This window comes from Schistocerca gregaria, chromosome 9, assembly GCF_023897955.1.
Source record: "Schistocerca gregaria isolate iqSchGreg1 chromosome 9, iqSchGreg1.2, whole genome shotgun sequence".
NCBI classification, from domain to species: domain Eukaryota; kingdom Metazoa; phylum Arthropoda; class Insecta; order Orthoptera; family Acrididae; genus Schistocerca; species Schistocerca gregaria.
In genome coordinates this window covers 234,487,399-234,508,253 of record NC_064928.1, presented here as the reverse complement: position 1 = coordinate 234,508,253, position 20,855 = coordinate 234,487,399, and the positions used below count along the sequence as shown (strand labels likewise).

The window sequence follows — 20,855 nt, the reverse complement described above, 5'->3', positions numbered from 1 at the left end:
ATTCCCTGAATGGGTTTCCAAGTTCTACAATCGATCGAAGGATGACCTATGCCATATCACATCTATAATCTAGGTTTAAGTTTCACAAAAGAGAAAGCTGTCAGAATGGTCTACAGTGACCCTCAATTATCTTTGATTACTTATCTAACTTGTCGTAAATTACAGTGGCTGATGTGGCTTCTCAATAACTATATAACAGAAAAATTATCGCGTTTCAGATTTTTACTTTAAGTGGCAAATGTGAACACAATGAGTTTTAATTTACGATCGACACTAGTATTACGCAAAAGGGGGGTGTAACAGATGAGACTTCTGCAGTTCTGAGTGAAGCCTTATGCGCTCAAAAATGCGGCATCGCATGCGTTCATTACCTTGTCGGTGTTTAAGCAGCGTCAGGGCGACAGCGGCCGGCGCACCAGCCATCCAGCTCGCCGTCACGGAACTCACTCTACTCTAACTTCTCCTTACTACAATTCACCGAAGTTGGTTTAAAAAAAACCTATCTGGCTGTGTTTTAATCTGACCAATCAGGGTCTCAATGGTAACCTTAAGCTCCGCCTACAAAAATTCTGTTTATCCAATGAGAAACGTTATACTTTTCGTGGTGGGGCAATGTTTTTAAAGTTTGCAACGTAACAGAGACGCTAAAAAGTCCCACGCTAAAAACCTGCAGCTGGTGTGGTCCTTTTAGCGTTATCGTAAGATCTATACTTTCTGGAGGGCTCTATCTTTTAACATGGGCTGGGGGGTGGTCCTTGACGTACATGAGACGCGAAAATGTCTCATGCTAAAACTTGCTGGTGGTAGTGGCCCTTTTTCTGTTATCGTAAGATCTATACTGTTTTTCTGGAGTGCTGTAGCTTTTAACATGGGCTGGGGGGTGGTCCTTGACGTACCTGAGACGGGAAAAGGTCTCACGCTAAAACGTGCGGGTGGTAGTCGTACAGGTAGGCTGGCGGCGTGGGTGTCCAGACCATCCCTTATCGTAGGGCCTTCTAGCTTAACACGGTTCTGCTCTCGGCTTCTGTCCTCGTTTCTCCCCTCGAAACTGCGTCGGTCTCACGGTGGGAAGGTACGACATGCATGTAGGCGTTCTTGTGTTAGTCTGTGGTATTCCATTTGCTCACTCGTTACTCGTATTACTTTGGTTAACTTAATGTCACGATTTATTCGGAGCTATGTGACATACTAGTAGATTTGCTTATTATGTCAGGGTTTTCATGGAAGGTGTTGGATTTGCCTGACACCTTACAGGGGCCAAATTAAATATAAAATGCAAATAATTTTAATTTTAGTAGCTATCTGTTCGATTACGCTGTCTCGTAACCGGTTGGCCCTGACTAGTATTAGTACGCAATCTGACTGCACAGAATAACAACAAAGAATGAAAGGAAATTTCCGTTAACACAATTAATTAATTAAGTCCCCAGCAACTATAAAAGCTACTAAACAACAAAGTATAAGTGTAACTGTTCTGTGTGTGGAAGTCTGATTCAAACTACACATCTGACACGGTTCTTCCTCAATATGATCAGATGCTTTAAACGCCATTTACAATGAAATAATTAAAAAAACTGAAATACTATGATTGCACATGGAAACCAGAGCTACACTCTAATACATGAACACGAACCAGATGCTTTGTTGACTGAACCTGTGACCAAGAGGCATAAGACATTTGAAATAAAAAATTTTCTTTACCTTCATGTATATTGACAAAAATACATTTTGATCATTACAACATCTCCAATCGAATAACATATGGTGTCTTGCCCAACAGAACAACTAGTACTCTTTCGACGTCTCAACAAGCACACATCACGCCTACCTCAGAACTACCACTGCACTCGCCAACTTCTCAGCGGCAACTGCCAGTGGAGGCGCCTGAATAAAACTCTTTGGCGCAATCTCTGGCGCTGTGACTCAATGTAGCCACCTTTCATATGCCCCTCCTCCACAGGCTAGAATATGATGGTATTTTTGCCAGCACTGGTGGTGAAAATACCACCAAATTCGTCCAAAAAAAATACAGACAAAAATAAAAGATAATATTAATAAGAAAATATCACATAACTAAATGAAATTTGGCTTTGCACTGACCCTTCAATAACCTAATACATAAAATACATTAGGGAATACAAATTCTTGCATACATGTGATTTTACATAATAGTTTACACAAGTATCATGTGGTTAAACAATTCAATCAATAGCGTCAGCAATGACGAATAGGTGCAGGTAAGAGTCTCATAACATTTCATAAACAATAAACACACAAAAAATCAGTTTATACAAATATTCACATAAAATCCTTTCAATAGTTCAATAAACAAGTAGCACTCCTCAGAGTAGTTGACAGTTCCAACAGCAGCACTCAGCAATGGTCAACAGGTGCAAATGGCAGTCTCATAACATTTCATCAGCAGTATTTAAACAGCTCCAACAGTGGCACCCAAAAATGGCGAGCAGGCGCCGACACCAACAAGTGACATTATCTCAGTAGAAGCAGTTCCGTCAGTGGCACCCAGTAATGTTGAACAGGTGCAGATAACAGTCCATAATATTCTCTATCATTAATCCGACAGTTCATCAGAGTTTATCAGCAGAAATTAAACATTTCCAAGTGGCACACACCAATGTTAATATGTGTAAGCACGAACAACAGTTTGAATGCACACACAATTGCTTTTACAAAATCATTATCAATGCTCTTACACTAAACATACAAATCGTAACAAACACACAAATGATATCAGATAATTGTCATATAACTACTACAAATACACAAATATCAGTAAACCTATAATATTTATGGGTGTCAGTGCAAGCCACAACAAACAAGTAAAATAACATTTGGGAGATAGGTCGGTACGAATTATTTGGGATTAGGAAAGGAAAACACACAAAACACACTCACTCATCTCTCATCCACATATTAAGTACTACTGTGTAATTGAGTAGTGTTAACTGTTTAAATGCAATTCTGTCAAAGATTTGGTGTTCGACATGTGTATCAAGTAGTAGTGGTACAGTGTATAACAGTTAATAATAGTTAGTCAATGTCATATTCATCATGTCAAGACCAATGTTTGCCAAGGCAACTTTTTTTAAACAACTGTCAGTGTGCCATTATATGCAAATACTTCCTTTCTGCAAAAAAAGTATATACTGCTTATTGATTTAACGAAGTGTGTGTGTGTGTGTAGAACCAATCTTCTAGTGTTCTAGTCTGCCATCTTCATCCTCCTTGTTCCATATGAACCAACAAAAAAATATTCTCCACACTTACTTTACCTCTTATCCACCAAAACTCCTATAATCATCAGCATCACATATTCTTAATACTTCAATAATACCTCTTCAATACGTCGATACATATAAACCCTATCATCAATATCATTTACCTTACCTCTTATCCACCAAAACTCCGATAATCATCAACATTACACAATCTCAATACTTCAATAATACCTCTTCCATACGTCGATACATATAAACCTTATCACCAGTATCATTTCACTTCCGTAACAACTCTTTCCTTTAGTCAGTCTTCTCGAACAAGTACAGATAAAATCCTAGTGCAAACTTCAATTCGTCATCCCATGCAATCCGAAGACACAATGTCTACACACAACCTCTGTGTAATCCATCTGACTCAAATCTTCTACTCTTTATGAATTATAAAATACATTTTGGTTACCTTGTCCATCATTAAGTAAAAGAAATGCATACATGACCTCTAACAGCCTTTAGTTTGAATAACTCTCAGTAAGTAAGTACGAGTACGGAGTGTGAATGATCGTAATATTTCACAGTGTGTACACCACTTCAAGAATCATGACAAAACAGAAGCAAACACGTGGAGTATTTCTTGTGTCAAGTGTCACTTGCTATTTCAATTGCTCGCGAAGAATGCAGTGTAATAACTGTCAATGGTCTAAACCTAGTGTTGGTATGTCATGTCGTTAGCGTCCTTCCTATTAGCATAAATTTATACAGCTTCCATAAAACCTCCAGCTCATGTGACTTCAATGAAGTTCCTTGTACCATCGTCGTTCGTAGAATTACGGCAGTTCATTTTCTTATCTTAAAATATAAAGCACTGAGCGTAAGCAAAACATGCAATAGCGAGTAAATATACCAGTAGAGAACAGAATGTTAACAAGTGGATGTAGCACAATCCCTAAAACGAGGCTCTTCCAAGCGAACAATCTATAATTAATACCATAGTGTGACCTTAACTCCATGTTCGTACACCGCATATCAGCATTTCTATATACCAAATTTAAAGAGTAGTTATGACAAGAAAGCAGAAATGTGTAAATATGCAATCCATAAGCAATGCAGCAAATATGTATCTTACATAACAAACAGGTCATTAGCCTCATATCAGTATAAGCAAATAAATGTTCATATGTAATCTTAATAAGAAAACATGAAGACGCAAACAGATAAATCACAAAGTATAACTTACATACATAACCACATCAGCACAATTAATCAGGTGACAATTATAGTTTAAATAAATAAGCACAGCAGACATATAATAAAAAAAATGTGACATCAGTGAAAAAGCAGTGCAGCCAAGCGATGCATACATAATATACATAATTAACAACCCTGTTCATTAATCAGTCATTGTGAAAATCAGTTAACACAAAGTATAAATCACGCAATCGCGAGCAGCAAATTACGTCTAAAGTACGTACCTAAGTGGAAATATGTTACCTAAAAAATAAACTCAATTAATAGTTATCTTTTTAGTTTATTACTTTCTTCTTCGAAATGACATTCTTCCTGAAATATTCTCGATCGCAAGTCCTCTTAACATCGGACACACACAAAATTTACCTGAAGTTCTTAAATATTCTATACAACTGTATTCTGAAAAATACTGAACGTTAATAACATAATTTATCAAGTCACTATAGTTTTATACTGAGTTTAATCAGAGAAATTAGACTGTGTATTTGTTTACGGCTGTCAGTGCATTCACACTGAGCGCTCGATCAGCTGTAGGTACGCGTGACGTAGGAAGTAATTGATTGCGGTCTACGACTGCCTTGTGCGCCGCGCAGACTTGACTGTTGCTTTGAGTATGTGCCGCCGCAGGAAAATGGCGCGGTATCCTTGTACTCTCCGTGGGTTTACGTATAACTGTTAGTCTCTCAAAAGTATGTCATTCCACAAACATTTTAACGTTCGATATATGATCTATTCCTTTAGAGCGCCGTGATTTAAGAGTTTCTGCTTCGACAGTGTTATCATGAATAATTTTGCGAACCCTATATGGACCGTTATAAATCAGAAAAAAATTTGCGACACAAGCCTTTTCCTTTGTGAGACAAACGATGTGACTTAATTAACACCTTTTGACCAGCTGACAAGGTTTTTAAACGACCAGGGCGTTTAGCTGATTTCTCTCTTCTAGCAGCCGCAGATGCAATATTTTGTAGAGCCAGATTGACAACTTCAGAATGCCGCAGTTTCCGTGAAGGCGGAAAAGGAACGATTTCAGAAATGCGATTTGTCGGTGCTTTATTTTTTTAATATCAATATAGGCGGTAAAGAAGTTGAATCTTTAGGGAGTTCATTCAGAATGTTTTGAAAAATATGAAGATGCTGATCCCACATTCTGTGATTCTGATGACAATAAAGTCGACACAATTTATTGATTTCCTTCATCCGTCTCTCTGAAGCGTGAGATTGAGGGTGAAAAAGTGAAATGAAAATTGGTTTGATCTTTCGACGCCGTAGAGTACGAAGCCAAAGAGCGAAACTGTGATCCGTTATCTGACATAACCTTATCAACATGACCCACTTCTTTAAGAAAATGTTTGATGAAAGCATTAGATACTGAACGAGTTGTTGCGTTGCGTAAAGGTGTAAAACACACATATTTTGATGTCAATTCCACTGCTATCAAAATGTACGCAAAACCATTAGTAGAACGAACCACTGGACCGAACAAATCGACTGCAGCCATCTCCTTTAATTTTGCTGGAATGATAGGAAACAACGGTGCTCTGTGAGAAATAGTTGGCGGCTTAGCCTTTTGACATAATTTGCATTTAGCAAGAACAGATCGAATACGTTTTTCCATATTACTGAAATAGCAATTTTATCGTAATTTATGAAAGCATTTTCTGAGACCAAAGTGTGCATAACTGAAATGTGTATACCAAATCAATTTATTAACCCACTCATCAGGAGTGCAAACTAACCAAACAGAGTTGTCGAGCGATTTTCGTTTAAAAGGAATGTCATGAGAATTAAGCGTCTAAAATTACAGACACCAAGGAAACTACGAACATCACGTTTTGTAGTAGGAACAGCATAATTACGAATAGCGCCTAGTTTCTCTGGATCGGGAAGAATACCTTCTGTAGAAATAATATGACCAAGAAATTTCACCTGAGAACGACCAAATTCACATTTTTTTCAAGTTCACTGTAATGCCAACTCTTGCAAAAATACGTAATAATGAATCCAAAATTTTGTTGTGCTCACTCCAAGAACGTTTAGCAATAAGAATATCGTCAACATATGAAGTAATATTGTCACGAAGATAGAAAGGTAAAATTTCGTTTAAACTACGAATGAATGCTGCAGAAGATATAGTAAGTCCAAACGGTAATTTCCGAAATCACTTTTGGGTAAAATAGTCATATCCGGTTATTCTTTACCGACTCTCTAGACAGATTGATAGTTGAAGAGTTGTTTTGATAGATACAAAGAATAGTAAAAGAGTAGGCAGCGGTGCAGAAGACTAAAAGGGAAATAACACCACTACAGCTCGGGGCCCTGTACACGCTACGGAACATATTCACTTAGTGTAGCGAATCCCCTCAGGATATTAATAGCCGCACATAAATTCCAGTTTATGACTTAGTGGCCAATTTGGTGGAAGTGCGTACATAAATTGGTCTAACCATGAACATGGATGTATGTCATTCTTAGAATTGCGAAAGATCTTAAATTTTGGAACAGTTAAGAAGTGTTTATAGTCAAAGTTTTCGTCTCGTGGCGATAAAGACCTACCGCGTCTGTCCCCGTCCCAATGTCGATTATTGTCAAGTTGGCGCGCCTGGCGCTCTCTTGTTGCTTCTCGTAAATGAAATAAATTATTTTCTTCAAAACCCTCTGCTATCTGTGATTCTAAATTTCTTTTGCTGTCTTTTCCCACGATTTCGCTTTCAATTTGTTTGACTTGCTTTCGTAAAACTTCAAATTCCCTTTTAACGCGTTCATTAAATTTTCCTTGATATTCAACATGTTTATTTATGTTCTGGTACTCTTCGGTTTCTGCAAATGGCAATGGAGGTGTATCGTCTGAATCTCTGTCCCCATTTAAACTAAGACTTGTCAATTTATCTGAAATCTCCTCAACTCTTTCCGATAAGTCACCTATTTGTTCTTTCTGTTTATTTACGTCTTCCGTAAGTGTCGCGACTCGGGTTGCAGTATTGACACATTTAGTAGTTAACTGTTCACATTGTTGTGTTAGGTTATTTATTCTTTCATTTGGTACAGATTCCTCGATTCTTTCAAATATTTCTTCCTTATCGTGTGCATGTTGTAAATTTAACTCTGAAAATTTTTGTACTATAGCGCGATCTCTTTCTTCCTGTTCTCTATACTGTTCCTTTTGTATAATTTCTATTGAAATTAAACTATTATTGTGAGCATTCAAAATCGCCTGTACTTCTCTAATTTCTTTCTTTGATTCATCTTTCATGTTTTTGAAACATGTCCCTATTCGTGAGACTAACCGTTAATCCATTGTTTCCATCTCTGTTTTTAATTTAGATCTTAACTGTGATCCCAAATTTAATATTGCACTCATAAACTGCTCCACATTAACTGGTTCGTAATTCTTTTCGCCCCTAACACATCCCGCGAAATCAACTTCTTTCGTCATAGCTGTAAAGCTATCTGTGTTCGATACTATTCCAGAATCTTCTGTCGTTAATCTCGTATTCTGAAAATTTTTTGATTGTGAAAAATTTTGAACTGGTTCCGGGCTATTTTCCCGGCTTATTAAATTGTTTTCTGCTTCATTATTCATCATACTGTTCTCCTGTGTTGACGAGTTCGCCATGTTAACAATTTCGTCATTCTGACTATCCAGCTTCTTTGCCTTTTTCATCTATCGCGTAATCATTTACGAAACATACAAAACTCGTCACAATACGAAAATTACACACAATATAACACTTCATCACCATCAATACCATTCACACGAAATTTTTCCCGACGTACACGCCTAACGAACAATTAAAATCTTCACAGTTGCACAAAATTGTCAAACCCGTATACAAGACAGCAAAAATTAAATTCTGCCAAAATACCATTAAGAGAATGACAAGACAACTATAAATGTTCAATTACCAAATCTACACATGCAATATAGACTACAATTACTAAACTACAAATTACTACAACAATACTACTGTCTGCTATTTTTACTATCAAAAGAATTCCAAGGGACGATCCGAAGCAGCGGTCGCCACGTGCATGGGGGCTTAATTAAATAAAATGCAAATAATTTTAATTTTTGTCGCTGTTTGTACGGTTACGCTGTCTCGTAACCGGTTGGCCCTGAATAATATTAGTACGCAATCTGACTGCACAGAATAACAACAAAGAATGAGAGGAAATTTTCGTTAACACAATTAATTAATTAAGTCCCCAGCAACTATAAAAGCTACTAAACAACAAAGTATAAGTGTAACTGTTTTGTGTGTGGAAGTGTGATTCAACATACACATCTGACACGGTTCTTCCTGAATACGAACAGATGCTTCAAACGCCATTTACAATGAAATAATAAAAAAAATATTGTGATTGCACATGGAAACCAGAATTACACTCTAATACATGAACACGAGCCAGATGCTTTGTTGACTGAACCTGTGACCAAGAGGCATAAGACATTTGAAATAAAAAATTTTCTTTACCTTCACATATATTGACAAAAATACATTTTGATCATTACAACATATTGAAGAAAATACATTTTGATCATTACAACATCCCCAATTGAATAACATATGGTGTCTTGCCCAATAGAACAACTAGTACTCTATCGACGTCTCAACAAGCACACATCACGCCTACCTCAGAACTACCACTGCACTCGCCAACTTCTCAGCGGCAACTGCCAGTGGAGGCGGCTGAATAATGCTCTTTGGCCCAATCTCTGGCGCTGTGACTCAGTGTAGCCACCTTTCAGCTTCGCTGCCGACACGAGAGCAACGGGAGTCAACCCACGACATCGGTCTGGCCGGTGTGAGCTGCGACAACGTGAGGCGGGAGATAAGCGCGCCTTCCTGCGTCCGTTGAAGCAGCTGGCAGCGGACGGTTCGGGAGAGCGAGTTGGGGGTGCTGTGCCAGGTCTTCGCCAGAAATCGCAGTGTATTAGAAGTTAAGTGATTGGTGATATGTTGTTTCATTTACTCGATAAATTATACTTGTTTTCTTGTTGGGGTCGTCCCACCATGCTGCTGCGTTTGCCCAACCGCAGGAAGGTGGTTATTTATGCGTTGGGTGGATCGTTTCTCCCTTGTGGAGTAGGGGCGGGTTAGAGCAACCTGCGGTTAAGGTTGTTCGCTAATCTCCCTATCAATCTGCCGTACGTTAATAGCTGCCTGTCAGATTCGGTGTGTAAACGAATTTATTGCTTGAAGTATAACGGCCTAATTCCTGGTATATGTTTTTATCTTGCCTATCATCTTGAGAAGCGGTATATGTGTACTGTAGAGCATGTTTGGCCAACCTTGCATAATGTTATGTAAGATTGTATTTCACGGGCTTTTATTTAAATGGTCATTTTAGTATATAAAGTTGACACCCTTCCACCGCAAGACTTTTCTTAGAAGTTAAAATCAAGTTGCACTTTCGGTGGCAAGTTAATTTTTTAATTTTAGTGTTTTGTACCATTTCCATACCTCCTACGGGGGTGCATAGTTTGTGTGCTTGTGTGAATTGTTAAAAGTTTTACTTTAAGGTAATCTGGTGTGTTGCAGATTTGCGCCTGTGTAGTCTTTCAGGGGTTGTTGTGAGCGGCTATGACTACAGCCGTGTCAAAAGGGAGCGGCAAGGTTCTCAGCCCAGAAGCTGATACACTCGAAATTTGTTTCTTTCTACCTCTGAATAAATTGTAACTTAATATTTAGAGGGTGCTTTCTGCTTATAATTTTAAATGTTTCTTAAAAAAAGCTTTTAGGAATAAAATTCCCATTTGTTAAAAGCAATTTCATTTTGATTTCATCAGTTACTCCCTGGCAATTATTTCCACGCTCACATAGTGTGATTAAATGTGTTAATGTTCTTGATGAATCGCTACTAAATAAAGTAAATTCTTAAGAAAAAGTTTCGAAAGTAAAACACAGTTCAAACAGCATTCCACGGGGAATTTTCCAATAGGATAACCGTTGCCCACATACCACAGTTGCAACCCAACACGCTCTACAGAGTGTCGACATGTTGCCTTGGGCTGCTAGGTCACTAGATCTATCTCCAATCGAGCACATATGCGACATCATCGGACGACAACTAGGGCGTTTTGCACATCCAGCATTAACTGCCGCTGTATGACTGACCAAGGGCAACAGGCATGAAACTCCAACCCACAAACTGACAATCGGTACCTGTACAAGACAATGCATGCACGTTTACTTGGGTTCGTCTGGCACCTGTCCAACACCATGCGTGCACACTTTTTTGCATTCAACATTCAGGAGTTACAACGGTTATTTAGGTACTAATACACTACTGGCCATTAAAATTGTTACACCGAGAAGAAATGCAGATGATAAACGGGTTTTCATTGGACAAATATATTATACTAGAACTGACGTGTGATTACATTTTCACGCAGTTTGGGTGCATAGATCCTGAGAAAGCAATACACAGAACAACCACCTCGGGCCATAACAACTGCTTTCACACGCCTGGGTATTGAGTCAAACAGAATTTGGATAGCGTGTACAGGTACAGCTGCCCATGCAGCTTCAACACGATACCACAGTTCATCAAGAGTAGTGACTGGCGTATTGTGACGAGCCAGTTGCTCGGCCACCATTGACTAGGCGTTTTTAATTGGTGAGAGATCTGGAGAGTGTGGTGGCCAGGGCAGCAGTCGAACAGTTTCTATATCCAGAAAGGCCCGTACAGGACCTCCAACACGCTGTCATGCATTCTCCAGCTGAAATGTAGGGTTTTGCAGGGATCGAATGAAGAGTAGTAACACATCTGAAATGTAACGTCAACTGCTCACAGTCCCGTCAATGCGCCAAGAGGTGACCGAGACGTGTAACCAATGGCACCCCATACCATCACGCCGGGTGATACGCCAGTATGGCCATGACGAATGCACGCTTCAAATGTGCGTTCACGGCGATGTCGCCAAACACGGATGCGACCATCACGATGCTGTAAACAGAACCTGGATTGATCCGAAAAAATGAGGTTTTTGCCTGTCGTGCACCCAGGTTCGTCGTTGAGTACACCATAGCAGCCACTCCTGTCTGTGATGCAGCGTCAAGGCTAACTGCAGCCATCGGTCTCCCAGCTGCTGCAAACTGCAAACGTCGTCTAACTGTTCGTGCAGATGGTTGTTGTCTTGCAAACGTCCACATCTGTTGACTCAGGGATCAAGACGTGGCTGTACGATCCGTTACAGCCATGCGGATAAGATGCCTGTCATCTCGACTGTTAGTGATAGGAGGCCGTTGGGATCCAGCACGGCGTTCCGTATTACCCTCCTGAACCCATCGATTCCATATTATGCTAACAGTCATTGAATCTCGACTAACGCGAGCAGCAATGTCGTGATACGATAAACCGCAATCGCGATAGGCTAAAATCCGACCTTTATCAAAGTCGGAAACGTGATGGTACGCATTTCTCCTCCTTACACGAGATATCACAACAACGTTTCACCAGACATCGCCGGTCAACTGCTGTTTGTGTATGAGAAATGGGCTGGAAACTTTCCTCATGTCAGCTCGGTGTAGGTGTCGCCACCGGCGGCAACCTTGTGTGAGTTGTCTGAAAAGCTAATCATTTGCATATTACAGCATCTTCTTCCTGTCGGTTAAATTTCGCGTCTGTAGCACTTCATCTTCGTGGTGTAGCAATTTTAATTGCCGGTAGTGTATTTCGCTTTTGCAATGGCTTACCTCGCATTTACATCAACTTGTCTTGAATATGACACCTATACAAATGTATTCCCGTAATTTCATTACTCTACATTAATTTATTTTCTGATGTTCCGACATTTTTTACTGTTGGTGTATACCGCGTTAAGAAGCGATAGCGATAGCGGCGGTTTTCGGATAATATAAATTTGTAGGAATAGCCAGAAGCTGAGACAGTGGCCCAATAAGCATAACCCCACGTTGCCAGTTAGCTGGGTAGGCTATACCTGGAGCATAAGGCGTGAAACACACACACACACACACACACACACACACACACATACACACACACACACAGAGAGAGAGAGAGAGAGAGAGAGAGAGAGAGAGGGGGGGGGGGGGGGGGGGGACAGCACAGTGGCAGCACTGCAAAGTATTCTTCGTCCCACTGTCTGCGCCAAACACATCACGTCTATGTACTTGCACACCACTATAGATGTGTAAATCAAAAGAACTCTCAGTAAATATTGCACCATATGTGAACAAGCGTAGCCTTCATTCTCCTTCGTACTGAGAGCTAAATGGAATGGGGTCGAAGAATAAATGTGGCAATATCAGACCCGGGGGCCGCACGTTTGCCTCAATGCAGTCGTCGACGTCTTGTGCTGGAGATACAGAGGCACGAAGTGTATTCGCAGTATCAAAGCCCTCTGATTAGATATAAAAGAGAGCAGTGTAGAGCGATACGGCAACGCCAGCTAAGTAGATACCGCCTGTGGCACCACAGTAGTGAGGGCAACTGGCTTGGACGCTTGGGAGAAAGCTTCTCAAGGACCGGTAAGCTGAAACTCCTTAAGATTTTATAGTGCTCGTCAGGCAAATGCCGGCATGGGTCCTTTGAGAGGGTACGGCTGACTTCCTTCCTATCCTTACCTAATCCGATCGGACCGACGATTTCGCTGCTTGGTCCCCCTCCCTGAACCAACCAGCCTATCAAGGACAAGAAAGTTTGGCGCACTAAAACACAGTACGTGAGATGGTGAAGAATAGCTGTGCCACGAGATTTTAACCCTGGATAGCTGACGCCACTGCGAACCAAAATTATTAATGTTGTGTAGGTTGACAACGCACCGTTTTTAAACTACGGAAACTTGGCGCCACGCGCTCCGAATGGCCATCCGACTGCCCTGTTGCCGTTCGCGGGTTGACGGGCAGCGCTCGCAACGAAGAGAAATTAACGGATCGCTTTCAACGTTCCGCCAATGCCAGGAATCTTTGAAAGAGTTCGACAAAACACCGTTCTACGTTACCAAGCTTGTGCCGCTGTAAGTAGGCTGTTTAGGTTTTCTTATTGGTAACGCCGCTTAGCGCTCGGTATGAAAAATCACTGGCTGTGCTGTGCGCAGTCTGTGTTTAGTTTGCATTGTTCTCTGCCATTGTAGTGTTGGGCAGCGGCAGCTGGATGCTAACAGCGCGTAGCGTTGCGCAGTTGGAGGTGAGCCGCCAGCAGTGGTGGACGTGGGGAGAGAGATGGCGGAGTTTTCAAATTTGTAAGAATTGATGTCATGAACTTATATATATATATATATATATATATATATATATATATATATATATATATCAGTAGTTAGTGCCTTCAGAAGTTTGAATCTTTTATTTAGTTGGCAGTAGTGGCGCTCGCTGTATTGCAGTAGTTCGAGTAACGAAGATTTTTGTGAGGTAAGTGATTTGTGAAACGTATAGGTTAATGCTAGTTAGGGCCATTCTTTCGTAGGGATTTTTGGAAGTCAGAATGCGTTGCGCTAAAGATATTGTGTGTCAGTTTAAGCACAGTCGTGTATAATTTTCCTAAGGGGACGTTTCACCGCGTCAGAGGGCCGCCAGTTCGAGAACCTGCTTTAAGTAAACAATAACCTAGCTACAAAAAGACTGTTTTCAGGGCCGATACAAATTTGTAAAAGACTTTCTGTATGCAAACTAAAGGGCATTAGCTATCCAGGGTTAACACCTCATGTCACAATTCTTCTACGGCGTTTTTTTAAAAATAGGAACCCCCATTTTTTATTACAGATTCGCGTAATACGTAAAGAAATATGAATTACTCGGACCACTTTTTTCGCTTTGTGACAGATGGCACTGTAATAGTCACAAACGTATAAGTACCGCCAGTGCGGTCGGTATTTGCTTCGTGATACATCATAGCGGAAAAGGTCGATATCGTGTTGATGTATGGCTATTGTGATCAAAATGCCCAACGGGCGTGTGCTATAGATATGCTGCTCGGTATCCTGGACGACATTATCCAAGTGTCCGGACCTTTCTCCGGATAGTTACGTTATTTAAGGAAACAGGAAGTGTTCAGCCACATGTGAAACGTCAACCACGGCCTGCAACAAATAATGATAACCAAGTAGGTATTTCAGCTGCTGTCGCGGCTGATCAGCACATCAGTAACAGACAAATTGCACGAGATTCCGGAATCTCAAAAACGTCTGCGTTGAGAGTGTTACATCAACATCGATTGCATCTGTACCATATTTCTAATGAACAAGGAATTGCATGGCGGCGACTTTTGCCACTGAGCACAAGAGAAATTACGGACGATGACAGATTTTTTGCACGCGTTCTATTTAGTGACGAACAGTCGTTCATCAACAGCGGTAACATAAACGGGCATAATATGCGCTACTGGGCAACGGAAAATCCACGATGGCTGCGACAAGTGGAAGATCAGCGACCGTGGCGGGTTAATGTATGGTGCGGCATTATGGGAGGAAGGATACTTGGCCCACATTTTATCGATGGCAATCTAAATGGTGCAATGTATGCTGATTTCCTACGTAATGTTCTACCGAAGTTACTACAAGATGTTTCACTGCATGACAGAATGGTTATGTACTTCCAACATGATGGATGTCCGGCACATAGCTCGCGTGCGGTTGGAGCAGTATTGAATAGCATATTTCATGATAGGTGAATTGGTCGTCGAAGCACCATACCATGGCCCGCACGTCCCCGGATTTGTTTCTGTGGGGAAAGTTGAAGGATATTTGCTATCGTGATCCGACGACAACGGCTGACAACATGCGTCAGCGCGTTGTCAATGCATGTGCGAACATTACGGAAGGCGAACTACTCGCTGTTGTGAGGAATGTCGTTACACGTATTGCCAAATGTATTGAGGTTGACGTACATCATTTTGAGCATTTATTGCATGAATGTGGTATTTACGGGTAATCACGCTGTAACAGCATGCGTTCTCAGAAACGATAAGTTCACAAAGATAGTGTATCACTTTGGAACAACCGAGATAAAATGTTCAAACGTACCTACAGCCTGTATTTTAATTTAAGAAAGCTACCTGTTACCAACTGTTCGTCTAAAATTATGAGCCATATGTTTGTGACTATTACAGTGCCATCTATCACAACGCGAAAAAAGTGGTCCAACTAAAACACTCATATTTCTGTACGTACTACACGAATATGTAATAAAAAATGGTGGTTCCTATTTTAAAAAACACAGTTGATATCCGTTTGACCTATGGCAGCGCCATCTAGCGGGCCTGCTATAGCGACATCTGGTCTCCCTTCAAGCTAGACAAGTTTCGTTCTTTGTAGTTTTTTTCGTTTGACGCAGTAATTTCTTCCATCCAGCAAGACATATATATATATATATATATATATATATATATATATATATATATATATATATATATATATGTGTGTGTGTGTGTGTGTGTGTGTGTGTGTGTGTGTGTATACATAATCTCGGCCGAAGTGAGCTCCCTGCCGCCGTTCGATAAGTAGCATCTAGCAGTAAGTCGTACTCTTAGCTCACTTATTTGTTTCATAGTCTAATTATTAATTTGTTGGCGTGTGTTTGGGAACTTGCATAGTTTAATTCACAAATTTCGGGCGTATTATGATATTTGAGAGTTGCAGCAGCACGTTTTAATACCCGTATAGCGTACATTCGCGTAATCATCAGTCATCTGTTTGTTTTGAACGTTTTGTGAGACAAAAGAGAGGAAAAAAATGCTAGGGATGAACAGGGCTTGCGCCTGTTGTGTACGGATTCTTGGGAAATTGGCCGCCGTCCGTAAACAGCTGGAAGGTGAGTTGGCCGTGGTCGACAGGCTCCAGGCTGCTGCCCTGGGTCGCGGTGACATTGGGACACCCGATGCGAGCGCTTCGGCGCCTCTGGAACCTGTAGCATCGCCTGGGATCTTTGATGCCACAGCGCCCTCGGATTCTCACGTCCCCACTGGTCGACACATGCCTGGCGGTGATTGGAGAACGGTGGCGGGGTCACGAATCTCTGGGCGGAAGGCCAGGAAAGTTGTTGCTGGCCGCAAGGCTGCACCCTTACGCCTCGGTAACTGGTTTGGCGTGCTTCCCAGTGTCGAAAGTACTTCTGAGCCAGCAAGGGCGGTCTCGTCTGTTGCGGCAGTGGCCGGTCTTCCTGTGAGATTCGGACAAGCGCAGAGGGTGGGATTGCTTGTCATTGGGAGCTCCAATGGTAGGCGGGTGATGGAGCCCCTTAGGGACATGGCAGCTAAGGACAGGAAGAGAGCTAATGTGCACTCCGTGTGCGTACCAGGCAGAGTTATCCACGATGTGGAAAGGGTCCTATCGGATGACATGAAGGGTACAGAGTGCAGCCAACTACAGGTGGTGGCTCATGTCGGTACTAATGATGTGTCTCGCTATGGAGCGGAAAAGATTCTCTCTGGTTTCCGGCTTAGTTAGTGAAGACTGCCTGTCCTGCTAGAGAGATGAAGGGAGAGCTCACCATCTGCAGCATCGTCGACAGGACCGATTGCGCACCTTTGGCTCATTAAACATGTTGAAATGTGTGTGAAATCTTATGGGACTTAACTGCTAAGGTCATCAGTCCCTAAGCTTACACACTACTTAACCTAAATTATCCTAAAGACCAACACACACACACATGCCCGTGGGAGGACTCGAACCTCCGCCGGGATCAGCAGCACAGTCTATGACTGCAGCGCCTCAGACCGCTCGGCTTATCCCGCGCGGCAAGGACCTTCGGTACAGCGCCGAGTGGAGGATCAGAGGCTCAGACGGTTCTGCGACCGTGTTGGCTGCAGATTCCTCGACTTGCGCCATAGGGTGGTGGGGTTTCGGGTTCCGCTAAATAGGTCAGGTGTCCACTACGCACAGGAGGCGGCTACACGGGTAGCGGGGGCTGTGTGGCGCGGACTGGGCGGTTTTTTAGGTTACACAGTCTTGGGAAAGATCAAAAAGGCTCCAGTCTCAAAGGGTGCAGGGTAAAGAACCGACCAAGCAACAGTCGGTATTGTGGTTGTAAATTGTCGCAGTTGTGTTGGAAAAGTATCAGAGCTTCAAACCCTGATAGAAACACTGAATCTGAAATCGTTTTAGGAACAGAAAGGTGGCTAAAGCCGGAGATAAATTCTGACGAATTTTTTTACAGAGGCGCACGCCGTGTTAGGGATAGGATAGATTAAATAAAGTACGTGGTGGCGTGTCTGTGTCTGTTGGTAGTAGTTTATCATGTAGTCAAGTTGAAATAGATAGTTCCTGCGAATTACTATGGGTAGAGGTTATACTCAACAGCTGTACAAAAATAATAATTGGCTCCTTCTACCGATCCCCCGGCTCAGATGATATAATAGCTGAGCGCTTCAAAGAAAACTTGAATCTCATTACAAATAAGTACCCTACTCATACAGTAATAATTGGTGGAGACTTCAATCTACTGAATGCTTTCGTTGAGAATTGCTTTGAACAGTTAGTTCATGAGCCCAAACGAATTGTAAATGGTTGCGAAAACACACTTGACCTCTTAGCCACAAATAATCATGATTTAATAGAGAGCTTCATGACGGATACAGGGATTAGTGAGCACATGGTCATTATAGCGAGGCTCAAAATCATATCAACCAAAACCACTAAAAGCAAACTCAAAATACATCTATTTAAAACAGCAAATAATAATTCGCTTGATGCCTTCCTAAGAGAGAGTCTCCATTCTTTCAAGCTAATTATGTAAGTGTCTCCTGGTCGGAGACCATGGCTGCGGTTACTCTTGTCGCTGCATCACAAACAGGAGCGCCTGCGATTGTGTACTCAACGACGAACCTGGGTGCACGAATGGCAAAACGTCATTTTTTCGGATTAATCCAGGTTCTGTTTACAGCATCATGATGCTCGCATCCGTCTTTAGCGAATTCGCGGTGAACGCACATTGGATGCGTGTATTCGTCATCGCCATACTGGCGTATCACCAGGCGTGATGGTATGGGGGGCCATTGGTTACACGTATCGGTCACCTCTTGTTCGCATTGAGGGGACTTTGAACAGTGGACGTTACAATTCAGATGTGGCTCTACCCTTCATTCGATCCCTGCGAAACCCTACATTTCAGCAGGATAATGCACGCTCGCATGTTGCTGGTCCTGTACGGGCCTTTCTGGATACATAAATTGTTCGACTGGTGCCATGGCTACAACATTCTCCAGATCTCTCACCAACGGAAAAGGTCTGGTCAATGGTAGCCGAGCAACTGGCTCGTCACAATACGCCAGTCACTACTCTTGATGAACTGTGGTATCGTGTTGAAGCTGCATGGGCAGCTGTACCTGTACACGCCATCCAAACTCTGTTTGACTCAATGGCCAGGCGTATCAAGGCCGTTATTAGGGCCAGAGGTGGTTGTTCTGAGTACTGATGTCTCAGGATCTATGCACCCAAATTGCGTGAAAATGTAATCACATGTCAGTTCTAGTATAATATATTTGTCCAATGAATACGCGTTTATCATCTGCATTTCTTCTTGGTGTAGCAATTTTAATGGCCAGTAGTGTAAAAGGGGAGCTTTCAAAATAGCCCAGACAATAGAGAAATAAATATACGAGAAAAAATTACTATAAACGTTTTACCTGCGATACGCACACATGTAAAGAAAGTAAATTAATGCGATCGTTGCGTTTATTTCTCATTTAAAAGTTTCTCCATACGTGTGTTTAAATTGTAAACACACAGAAGCAAATTTTTTTCAAGTGATAAAGGAAGGTCCCTGTTTTTAGTTTTTAAAGGAACTATAAACAAAAAACACTTTGTACAGGGATTAATACACCTCCCAATATCGTGTCGAACCTCCTTTTGCTCACCGTAATACATCAGCTCGACATGGCATGGACTCAACAAGTCTTGGAAGTTGACTGCAGAAATATTGAGCCATGCTGTCTCTGTAGTTGACCACAATTCCAAAAGTGTTGCTGGTGCAGGATTTTGTACGGTAACTGAGCTGTCGATTACGTCTCATGTCGGGCGCTCTGGGTTGCTAAATCATTCCCTCGAAATGTCCAGAGAACAAACGTGGCATGGCACGTTGCCATCCATGAAAAATTCCGTCGTTGTGTCGGATCATGAAGTTCACGAATAGTTGCAAATGGTTTCCAAATAACCGAAAATAACCATTTCCCGTCAACGATTGGTTCAGGTGGTTTAGAGAACCCACTCCATTCCATGTCAGGAAAGCCCACGTCCTTATGGAGTCACCATCAGCTCTCACAGTGTCCTATTGACAGTTTGGATCCATGGCTTCTGTGCTCCACGCTCGAACCCTAGCATGAGGTCTTACCAGCTGAAATCGCCACTCATCCGGTCAGACCGGGGTTTTCCAGTCGTCTAAGGTCTAATAGGTACGGTCACGGAGCTGGAGAGGCTCTGAACGCGATGTCAGGCTATTAGCAAAAGCACTCACGTCGGTCTTCTGCTGCCGTAGCCCATAAACGCCAATTTCAGCCACATTGTGCTAACGGATACGTTCCTCTTGCGTTCCACATTGATTTCTGCGGTTATTTAACGCAGTGTCCCTCATTTGTTCGCACTGACAACTCTACGCAAACGCCGCTGCTCCCGGTCGTTAACTGAAGGTGGATCAAAACAAAATGTGCAGACACTCTGTGACCAAAATGGTACTGAAACAGAGGATGACATACTAAAGGCCGAAATAGTAAATGCCTTTTTCTAAAGCTGTTTCACAGAGGAAGACTGCACTGTAGTTCCTTCTCTAGAATGTCGCACAGATGAAAAAATGGTAGATATCAAAATAGACGACAGAGGGATAGAGAAACCATCAAAATCGCTCAGGAGAGGCCACTGGACCTGATGGGATACCAGTTCGATTTTACACAGAGTACGCGAAAGAACTTGCCCCCCTTCTTGCAGCGGTGTACCGAAGGTCTATAGAAGAGCGTACCGTTCCAAAGGATTGGAAAAGGGCACAACAGGTCATCCCCGTTTTCAAGAAGGGACGTCGAACAGATGTGCAGAACTATAGACTTATATCTCTAACGTCGATCAGTTGTAGAATTTTGGATCAAAATGGTTCAAATGGCTCTGAGCACTATGGGACTTAACATCTGAGGTCATCAGTCCCCTAGAACTTAGAACTACTTAAACCTAACTAACCTAAGGACATCACACACATCCATGCCCGAGGCAGGATTCGAAACTGCGACCGTAGCAGTCGCGCAGTTCCGGACTGAGGCGCCTAGAACCGCGCGGCCACCGCGGCCGGCCAGAATTTTGGAACACGTATTATGTTAGAGTATAATGACCTTTCTGGAGACTAGAAATCTACTCTGTAGGAATCAGCATGGGTTTCGAAAAAGACGGTCGTGTGAAACCCAGCTCGCTCTATTCGTCCACGAGACTCA

At 42.0% G+C, this 20,855-nt stretch overlaps 1 protein-coding gene across 1 annotated transcript in view; it reads left to right on the top strand.

Moving 5' to 3' along the window:
* The first annotated feature begins 12,924 nt into the window (after nt 1–12,924).
* LOC126291798 (luciferin sulfotransferase-like) overlaps nt 12,925–20,855 on the top strand; it is a 242,722-nt gene continuing 234,791 nt past the window's right edge. Inside the window, exon 1 of the mRNA XM_049985495.1 lies at nt 12,925–12,979. The gene's annotated coding sequence lies outside the window, so the exon portion shown is untranslated. The remainder of the gene's footprint in view (nt 12,980–20,855) is intronic.